General features: G+C 43.0%; 1 pseudogene; it reads left to right on the top strand.

Annotated features, from left to right (window-relative positions):
* The first annotated feature begins 1326 nt into the window (after positions 1 to 1326).
* Positions 1327 to 9281, top strand: LOC147011794 (uncharacterized; annotated as a pseudogene).
* Positions 9282 to 10188: the final 907 nt, after the last annotated feature.

The following is a 10188-nucleotide window of genomic DNA, read 5'->3' as shown; positions in this document are numbered from 1 at the left end:
CTCACATTGCTGTTCTCCAAAATCGCTTCGTGGCATCTGGAGGCGTGGCTTGGGTTTTGGTTGCTTGAAGCCATGATGGCGTTACGTCCTGTGGGAGGGAGCCCAGCATCATCTCTAATAGAGAACGTGATTCAAGCTGTGCCTTGACCTTACTACATGGTAGCCCCAGTGGAATCTTGAAGATCAACATGCCATTTGACTTTTGGTCTTGTTTTCTTCCCAGAATTCGGACCTTGCGCCTGGGTGATTTTTTTTTCCAACATGTCTAAGTTCCCAACAATGGACTTGTCCAGCTCGGAGCTGGCGGAGACCTTCAACCTGATCAAGCAACGAATGAACTTGATGCTATCAAACGAAGGCATCGATGGTAAGGCCAGGCAGGAAACCAAGATTCAGGTCGCTGTGGGAGACAAAGGACTGTGGAATATCAATGCATCGACTGTAAGTGAGGATGATAAAAAGGAACCGGATAAATTATATAAACTATTCGAGGATCATTTGGATATTCGTGTCACCTTTAGTATTCACTGGCTGGAAATGATGAGATTTCAGCAGCAAGGAGGAGAGTCCATTCATTATTTCATCAACAGATACTGACGGAAAAGAAGGTTGTGTAATTTCTCTGAACCAGAACTCTCGGACCAGATTATTGAGTTGATTGTTGTGAGCATGCCACGTGATACCTTTCAAAAGCATCTGCTCGACCAGGAGGTTGGCTATGATATGGACATTGTTTTAAGTGAGGGAAGCAATTACGAAGCAATCGTAAATGGAAAGCAGGCCATCCAGAATATGGAAGGGCCTTCATCATCTGTGAATGCCATGACACATCGACAGAAGTGCAAAAAGTATGGACTATCATATCTCCACGGAATTGCCCAGCATACAATGACTATTGTAAGTATTGTGGTGAACTCGGACGCTGGGCTCATTGTTGTGAAAATCCCGACGAAGTATAAGATATGCTGATAGATAAAAGTAGAGCCACCACTCTACCAGGGGTGGAAGAGGCCATCGTGTCAGCAAAAGCAGGCGGAGAGGTATGCTTTGGGGAAGTAACAATTATGGAAACTCTAAATGAAGTGTCTGGGTATTTTACCGAAGGCAATGATAACAGCTCGGAAAGTGACACTGGAGTATATAAACACACCAAGCCGTTTCACGTGATAAGGGTATCTTCACTGTGGATGAAGGAGACAAGGAATGAAGTGCAAACATTGTTGATCATTCTATGTCTAGATATGAAAGGTGCACACAAACTGCAGTTGAAAGTGGACACAGGTGCATCAGGGAAAACTTTGTCAATGTGCATTGTGAAGGGCAAGTATGACTCCGCTTGATGGGACCAAGCTCACTGCTTACATTGGCAGTGAGATCAAATGCCATGGAATCCTCAAGATCTTGTGTCGATGTAAAAACTTGGATTTGTTCAGGTATAGGTTCTATGCAGTTGAAGTACCGAGACCCATAGTACTTGGACTACCAGAGTGTGAACAGCTCAACATCGTCACCATAAACAGGATTTCTGGACAACAGAAGATCTTGCTGAAGGCTGCACCTCCAGTACCAAGGATTCCAAAACAAATGTGCCCCTATAAACAGCCATACAAGGTGGATTCTGTGGATGATTTGAAGAGGCTGTTCCCAGAAAGGTTTGATTGCATCAATGATTTTAAAGGTAAAGTGAGGCTTCATCTAAAGTCTGATACAAAGGCATCAATTAACACACCATGGAAGTGCAGTGTTCACATCAAAGGAAAGCTTCCAGGAGGAACGATTGAAAATGGAAAAACAGGATATCAGCAGGAAAGTGGACCATCATACTGGCTGGTGCTCTTCCATCTGTAATCATGTGAAGAAAGATGGGAGCTTAAGGGTATGTCTCGACCTGAAATGCCTGAACTCTTGGCTGAAGAGGCATCCTCAGAAGATACCTACAATATTATATGATCATGTGCTTGTGAAGGTCAACATTTCTCTGGCAATTTTCAGGGAACAGTGCTGGCAGAGCCTCAGTGCTGAAGTGTCTGGGTATTTTCAGAGCCTCAGTGCTGCCAAATCTGGCAGTTCACTCAGGCAAACTTGCAGGGATGACAAGCAGCCATAAGACTTCAGGACTGGTCTCCTATATCTACCACTACAAATATTAATTCAGCCTGGGAATTCTTCCACAGAAGCCTGATCCCTCTTATGCACAAATTCATACCATTTCATCTTCAGTTATCTTACCCTTCCTTCTACTCTTGGTACTCAGAATTCTTTGGTGAGGCATCCATCCATCCATCCATTGGGACCATACTCTGTGCAGAGCATTGTTGCTGCCTAAGCAGTCTCGTCATGGTGAGGCAGTTGCTTTAAAACAACTTGAATTCTCCTTCTGGAAGGCAAATCCAACCAAAGGCAACCTCAGATCATTCCACAAAGCCCGCAACAAGTATGTGTCTACTCTCAGGAATGCCAGAAAACAACATCTGTCTAATCTCAAGAATGAGCTTTCAAACTTGACTCCCTCCTCTAAAACCTGGTGGTACCTTGTCAAGTCTGTCTCTGGTGTATGCTCCCTTTCCATCTCTTCTCTCACTTCAAATGGCACCACAGCCGACTCCGCTAGTGATCAGGTCGAATGCCTCAATTCTGTTTGCTTCAAACTATTGTGTCCCTAACTCTTCTCGCTTTCTCCGTACCCTTCCTTCCCAGTCATGCCCAATAGCTCCTGAATTACGTGTCTTTTGTACCTGAGAAGGTGGAGAAGTTTCTGGCAACCCACGACTTTGACTCTGCACCTGGAGCAGATGGCATCAGTTCACGTGTCCTAAAAATCTGCTCCACTGCTCTTGCACTTCCTCTCGCTGCCCTTTTCACCCTATCATTTACCCTCGGTTACCTATCATCTGCTTGGAAATCAGCCAACATCACAGCATTACATAAAAACGTGCAAAAACGGACCCTCTCAACTACAATCCAATTAGCTTATTTCCTATCATCATCAAGGTCATGGAATCCATCATCACAAGTGACATAAAATCATTCCTTTTCTCCAAAAACCTCATTTCAGATCATCAGTTCTGATTCAGACCTGGTAACTCTACCTTGGACATGCTGCTTCTACTCTCCCAATAATGGATGGAGGCTCTCAATATCACTCATGAGATCAGGGCCGTCTCTCTGGACATTTCTTGAGCTTTCGATACAGTCTGGCATCCAGCCTTGGTCGCTAAACTGTCTGCCAATGGAACCCATGGCCAAATCCACTCTTGGATTACCGACTTCCTCCACTCTCACAGTGAATGTGTGGCTCTCAATGGAACCCTTTCTTCTTCTTTCCCTGTCAAGACTGGAGTACCCCCAAAGCAGTGTTCTGGGTCCCATCTTATTCCTAATCTTCATCAATGATCTCACTGACTCTGGAAATTCACTCTCTCCCTCTCCAAAAGGACTGTTCCGCAAACCCTTCTGTGTACTTTCTCCACAGCCGTCTCAAACAGGTTCAGTCACTCAAACTCTTGGGTCTCACTCTCAGCCATGATCTCTCTTGGGCAAGCTCCATTTCAAAATTGGCTTCCAAAACCAGATGCCAAATGGGCATCCTCTGGTGTGCAAAGTCCTTCGTTGGCACACCTGAGCTCCTATCCACCTTCAAGGCTTTCGCCCACAGCTTGATGGAGTAACGCTCTCCCCTCTGGGCTGGCTTCCCTGCCACACATCTTGCTCAGCTTGATGCCGTGGAACCCAAGGCTTTCAAGATCATTGCAATCTCTCGCAATGAAGCTGAGTCTATGGGCCTATCACTTCTCCATCGCCTTTAGGTCACTGGTCTCTCTGTCTGCTTCCACCTCATGTCTGCTCTTGAACCCTCTGCTCTCACCGTGCTCTGCCCCGAACCCCACCTCCTACCTCCCCCCCTCCACATATATTCAGGACACATGCAGTCCACCAGCAACCCCCTCCTCATGAAACTGCCTAAATCCAGAACCACTGCTAACCTCCACTCATTTATTCCTTACTTTTCCCACCTGTTGAACCACTTCCCACACTCTCTTCCATCTCATTATTCCCTCCACATCTTCAAGACAGCTGTTCACGACAACTTCTTATCTTCCCCCATCCAAAGCCATGATTTTATTTCTACACCCATACCCCTCCACAAATTTTTTCTGATGTATCCATAAAGCCCACCCCTTGCATTCTCCCTGACCCATCATCGTTACCTGCATCCATTGTTTGTCCGTCTCCATCTGCCTTGTAACTCCGCCCTGCTATTGGTGTTTCCCTTTCTCCTGCTGTTCCCTTTGTTATGTTGTGCCCTGGTCTGTTCTGTGTCCTAGCTCTTCCACTATCCCAGACCATGTATATATATATATATATATATATATATATATATATATATATATATATATATATATATATATATATATATAAAAGAGCTGAACCCAGAATTTGGTGACACCACAATATTCTCATAACTAGACTCAGCTTCATCGTGAGAGATTCCAATGATCTTGAAAGAATTAGATTCCATGGCATCAATCTGAGCATGATGAGAGGCAGGGGAGCCAGCCCAGAGGTGAGAGCATTACTCCATAATCTCAAAACACGTGGGATTACTTGGGGAGAGTATTTACCACAACAACCTTTAATATCAAATGCCTTCTGGCTTCACTGTTGAGGTTTGCAGAATTGATCATTGTACTGTGTATTTCATCAATATGACCACATTAGGCATGACAATAATAACAAGTGAAATCCTTCAATACAGCACGTGTGGTGAAGCAAATGAGTACACTAATGTTATTGAAATAACCACTCATCACTTTGCCACCAATATCTGCCACAATTGTAAGTAAATTTCAACTGCTAATGCATGACGAAACACTTGTTTATGGCTAATATTAAAGAGAATGATGGCATAAGAAGAACTTAGCTTTCAGCGTTCGGCGCGAAATGCCATGGTGGGCGGAAATGACGTCTTTCGTTCGTTTGTACATGAGAAGGGAGCGTTTCTAGGTTTTTTTCGATCAAGCAATAAATTCAATGGTTTTCACATATATAACACATTAGTTTCACAAATTTCCATTGAAATACTCGGGTATTTCCGTCAATTGTCGCCATTTCCGTCTAGGTTACGCACTGCCATCTAACGGACGGCTGTCATTGGCTCACTTGAGGCACGTGAGGGGGGGGGGACACCGGGGACATTTCAAACTCGGGGCAATTGTATACAGCGCACGCGCTGTAATAATCATCATTAGGCCTTAGTTATTTTATAACTTGGTTTACAGATCCACCGGCGGTATATTTGCCGAAATGAAATATAAATATAAAATACATTTTTAGGCTTTTATATTTAGACATTTTCCGTCGAAGGTGCAAAAGTTTCAAAACCCGATATGTAAACGTCGGCATTTATTTTCAAAACATAATTTCGTGCACGCACCAAAATGCTGAGTCAACTTTAACCGAACTGTGCAGTCGTCTTCGGTCATGGCGTCTGAGCAGTGGCCAGCGTGGTTCAGAATGACTGTGGTTTCTGTGGCAAAAGTGATTGTTAAGAAGTATGTCAGCGGAATAAATTTGAGTGACTGTATTGGTGATTTAATCACGCAACATGTTGACGACGAATATTGTGGCCGAACTATTGCATCAATTCAGTGCAGCAGCAGGGATGATTCGCAGGCTCCTCTCAATCGTGCCGATTTTGTTTCTGTCGAAAGTTGTACACCTCTGTTCATATTGAAAGATCTCGGTGCCAAGTACGTCAAAGTTTCCCTGTGAGATGCTGATATCCAGCCTTCAACGGACCAGAAATCAGCCTTTGATGTGCTCATGGGGATGGGGAGACGGTACGATCAGATGCCCACTGAAAACTAAGCTGGTTATGGCTCTGATTGACCGTTTTGAGCGTGTTGACTCCTCGTAGACACCTTTTTTTTAATCATGTCCAGCACTATGCACTGGTGTGCATGCACACATCTACGACTTGGACAGTAATTTTCTCAGCATTGTTTCCATTTGTTTGATGATCCAACAGGTTTCTATAAGAAAAACATGCCAGACTACATTGTAAAAACAAGTTTTAATCCTTCTTTATGGTTTTTCACATCAGATGATACAGTGAACATGGGCATCCTGCATTTGAATGGTCTTCCATCTTCAATGTTTTCTTAGATCCTCCTGGTCCGGGATTTATACTCCCCCCCCTCCCCACCTTCCCTTGTCTTTTCCATGGAACATCCGAAAAAAAATCATTAAAATATATAATTTCTAAAAATTGAAATTATATTCATATTTCGACCTACCGACCCTACATTTTAGCTGAAGAACTGCGTAAACCAAGTTATAAAATAACTAAGGCCTTAGCTTCATTATTATAAAAGACTCTTGGCAGAGTGTCAGTACTATTTAGTCAGGTTCCTTGTGTAATTTCGTTGGAATTTTTTGGAGAGTCGCAAACCTATAGATTTTTGAGAAGTTTAAAATCTATTTAAACAACAAAAAAATGATGTTTCACATTTTTTTCAACTTTTGGAAAGGCTGTTTTGGGGTGAAAAACGCTTTTTTTGAATTCCAATTTTTAAAAATCTGAAACAATACAAAATAACCAACTGATGATGGATTACTGTTAAATGGCTAACAATGGATTTTATAAGATAATAAAATGTTGCATTTTGACTGTCGGTTGCCATGGAAACAGCATTTTTGGAGTGGAATTGCCATTTTTTCATATATATTTTTAAAAATTATATTTTCCATCGGATGGCCTAAATAATTGTTAAATATAGTGACCATGACTAACTTACACATAAGTATGATGATTTTCAAGTATTGGAACAGTTGGTTGCCATGGAAACGGCCATCTGTGCAATGAAACATTGGTGTGTCTGTTGTTCAATATCAGAAGGTTTCGGCACCTTCAGTAGTAAAACGTTTGATTTTAAGTTTTTGTAGTTTGATGTATTGTAAGTGTGATCTTGTAGGGAACATAGGTGACGCCACGTCGCGACGCCATGCCATCGCCTCAGGTTACGGTTGCCGGGCGTGGCATGACGTCGTGATGTGACGCGGCGCACGTCCAAGCACGTGCAGCACTATGACGTCATTTTCAGTTCGCTTCGTTTATTCTCGATTTATTCATGACAGTTTACTTCGGAGCTTCGTTTCATCATATTCGGTTTTCAACACCTCTCTTCCTTTTTTCGGTAAGTTGTGATCGCCTTTGAGGCGTATGTACCTTTTTGTCATTTTATCTTCTTCTGTATGGGGTAGGATTATGGTTTGAATGGCCACGGGGTTGGAGGTTTTAATTGCGTTTCCTGTTCGACTAGGAGTTGGAAGTCGGACAGTCGACATGTTATAGCTATGTGTTTATCCTTTTTCTATTATTTCGGGTTGATCTTTAAATATGTCCTTATGTGCTGGTTCGTGCTTTCACTTATCCAGAAAGAAAGTCACTATCAATGTAATCAGTCACTGACGTATTTTGTTCCATTAGATTAACTGTTGTATAATAGGATAGGATTAGGTTAGCTTTGTGCCCGGGGGTTGGAATTACAGAGGGAGTCTATTTGGAGTTTCTATTTAGTTTACTGACATGTAGTTAGCGGCATGTAGTTTAGTTAGCACGTATTGTTGATTTCCCACTCATCTCTGCTTTCATTTTATTCAGGTAATTTTATGTCTTTGTGGCGGTTTTTATTTTGGATTCTAATAAAGTTCTATCATTGAGACATTTACCCGCATCTTCCGTTTAAATCACATAAGTTTAGGTCAATAAATTAGTCAAAGACAATAAGGATGTTGTTTTTTCTCATCTGTTTGCTTTTTATGGTGATGAATGTTATTTGTGCCCTTGATATGGCCCTAGACATCGGCACAGCCCGAGTTTTATAGGCTGTATCACGTATGATAGATTTGACATTCATTTTTATATTTGCAGGACCAACAACATGATGGATCAAGTACCACTGAGTGGCAAAGATTCATGCCAGACGAAAGGATCAACGAACTGGACAAAATGTGTCCTCTGCCAAGATAATTCTTCCCTGAAAGGGTCCTTGGTGTTGCAACCAAAAGTCGAGTCGTTCTGCCATTTGATAGAGACAATACAGGAGCGAGCCACTTTACAGGATGGTGATTATGTACAGATTCATAAACGACGAGAGGGGATGTCAGCAGAACTGTTGCAAAAGGAGAAGACTGTCTGGCACCGAACATGCTATTCCAACGCAACTAACAAGGACCAAATTCGTTGTGCCAGGGTTCGTTATGATCAGGCACTATCATCAGGGTCGCATATCGCCAAAGGGCCAGGTCGAAAGAGAAAAATGCCCGAAGTATGTCTGGAGTCGTCAAGCTCCTCCACATCATTCACTCGGTCATCCACAGACCCCTATGACAAGGCTTTGTGCTTCTTTTGCCGGAGGACTGATGGTCAACCTATTTACCTTGTACGGAGTGACAGTGCGGGCAAATCGCTGAGAGAAGCTGTTGATGTTGCTCAGAACCCTGTTTTTATGACTCGATTGAACACTGCTATAGCGCCAAGTGATGCACATGCAATTGACGTTATGTACAACAGGTCTAGCTGGATGAAACATGTCTTCCATGTCTTGCGAGATCACGACACCAAAGCAGAGAAGGATAAAGCATCAATGACACAAGTTGTGAGTTTAATTGAACTGATCAACTTGGTAGATGTCCTAACCAAGCAGCAAACTCAACACCGTATGGAGGACATCGAGACAACTTATGTTAACCTTCTAGGTGGTAAAGATGCCTTAGAACACCATGTACCCACATTCAGTAGAAAATGGCTGAAGAATAGAATCTTACAGGCGTTACCCAATTTAAGGTCAGTGCTCCAAAAGAACAGATGGAAATCTTCTATTCTCTATTCACCTGAGACATGCGAGGAAGATATGGTCAATGCTAGCATTACAAATGACGATACAATGGACCATATGGATGCTATATACAAAGCAGCTATGCTTGTTCGCAAAAGTCTAGATAACTTCTCCACCAAGGACCAACAAGATGAATATATACAAGTTTCTAGCAGTGAACATGACGTCCCCGGAGAGCTTAAGGCAATGGTATGTTGGATAATACTTGGCCCAGTGGAAGAGATGCAATGAGAAGCACGGACAAATGTTGTGGACAGATCAGTATTAAATGTAAGCCAAACCATCATGTACGGCCTCAAGTCTAGGAGGCAGGCAATGTACAAACCACGGAACGAATCTGCTCTATTCCGTCTGCAACGTCAAAGGGAAAATCCAATTTGAGGCGAATAACCATGAGGAGACCGATATGTTGATGATCCAGCAAGCAATAGCTGCATCACAGCAACACACGGGAGATATTGAGCTGACGATATTCTCACATGATACAGATGTTCTGGTTCTTGCCATAGCAAACTATCATCTCCTGCCAAGACACACATCTATCTCAATGGCATCTAGCATTGTCAAAATCGAGCCAATCTGGAAGGCCCTAGGTAAGGAGAACGCCCAGGCATTGCCAGCCTTCCACGCGTTCACAGGTGCCGATAATACTGGGCGGTTCACTCGACATGGTAAGGCAAAGTGGTTCCAGTGCTACTTGAAGGCCGACGACGACATGGTAGATGCCTTTGCTATGCTCTGTAAGGATGCTGAACTTTCAGAGGATCTATACACAACTTTAGCAAGATTTGTCTGTTCAGGTTATTGTCCAAGTGGTGTCAATATTTCCAGCATCCCTGAACTTCGGTGGCATCTCTTCTGTAAGAACATGGCTGAGAATGGCAAGTTACCACCAACTGTCGGTGCTCTGAGGCAGCATCTCATGCGGGTACATATCCAGGCATACGTTTGGGGTCAAGCAGCAATTTCTCAGCAAACATTTATTGATCCATTAAAGAATGGCTTCCACATGGACACGAGTGGTCAACTCAAACCGATAACAACAGACATTCTCCCTGCACCAAAGGCAATTATCGAGATGAGAAGGCGCCAGTGCAAGACAGAATGTTCATCACAGAGATGTTCCTGCAGGGCCAAGAACTTAACATGCACTGATCTTTGCATGTACAGCACTTCGTGTGAGAATGACGAGGACTCAAACATTGAACAGCATGACCACGATAGTGATGATGATGATGGCAATGATGAGTGACATTAGAAACAGTGATGCCAATTGGCTACAAACTCA

The sequence above is a fragment of the Eptatretus burgeri genome, chromosome 15 (genome assembly GCF_056783735.1).
Source record: "Eptatretus burgeri isolate ZD-2024b chromosome 15, Ebu_testis_v1, whole genome shotgun sequence".
Classification (NCBI taxonomy): Eukaryota; Metazoa; Chordata; class Myxini; order Myxiniformes; family Myxinidae; genus Eptatretus; species Eptatretus burgeri.
This window is presented reverse-complemented; position numbering and strand designations above follow the sequence as displayed.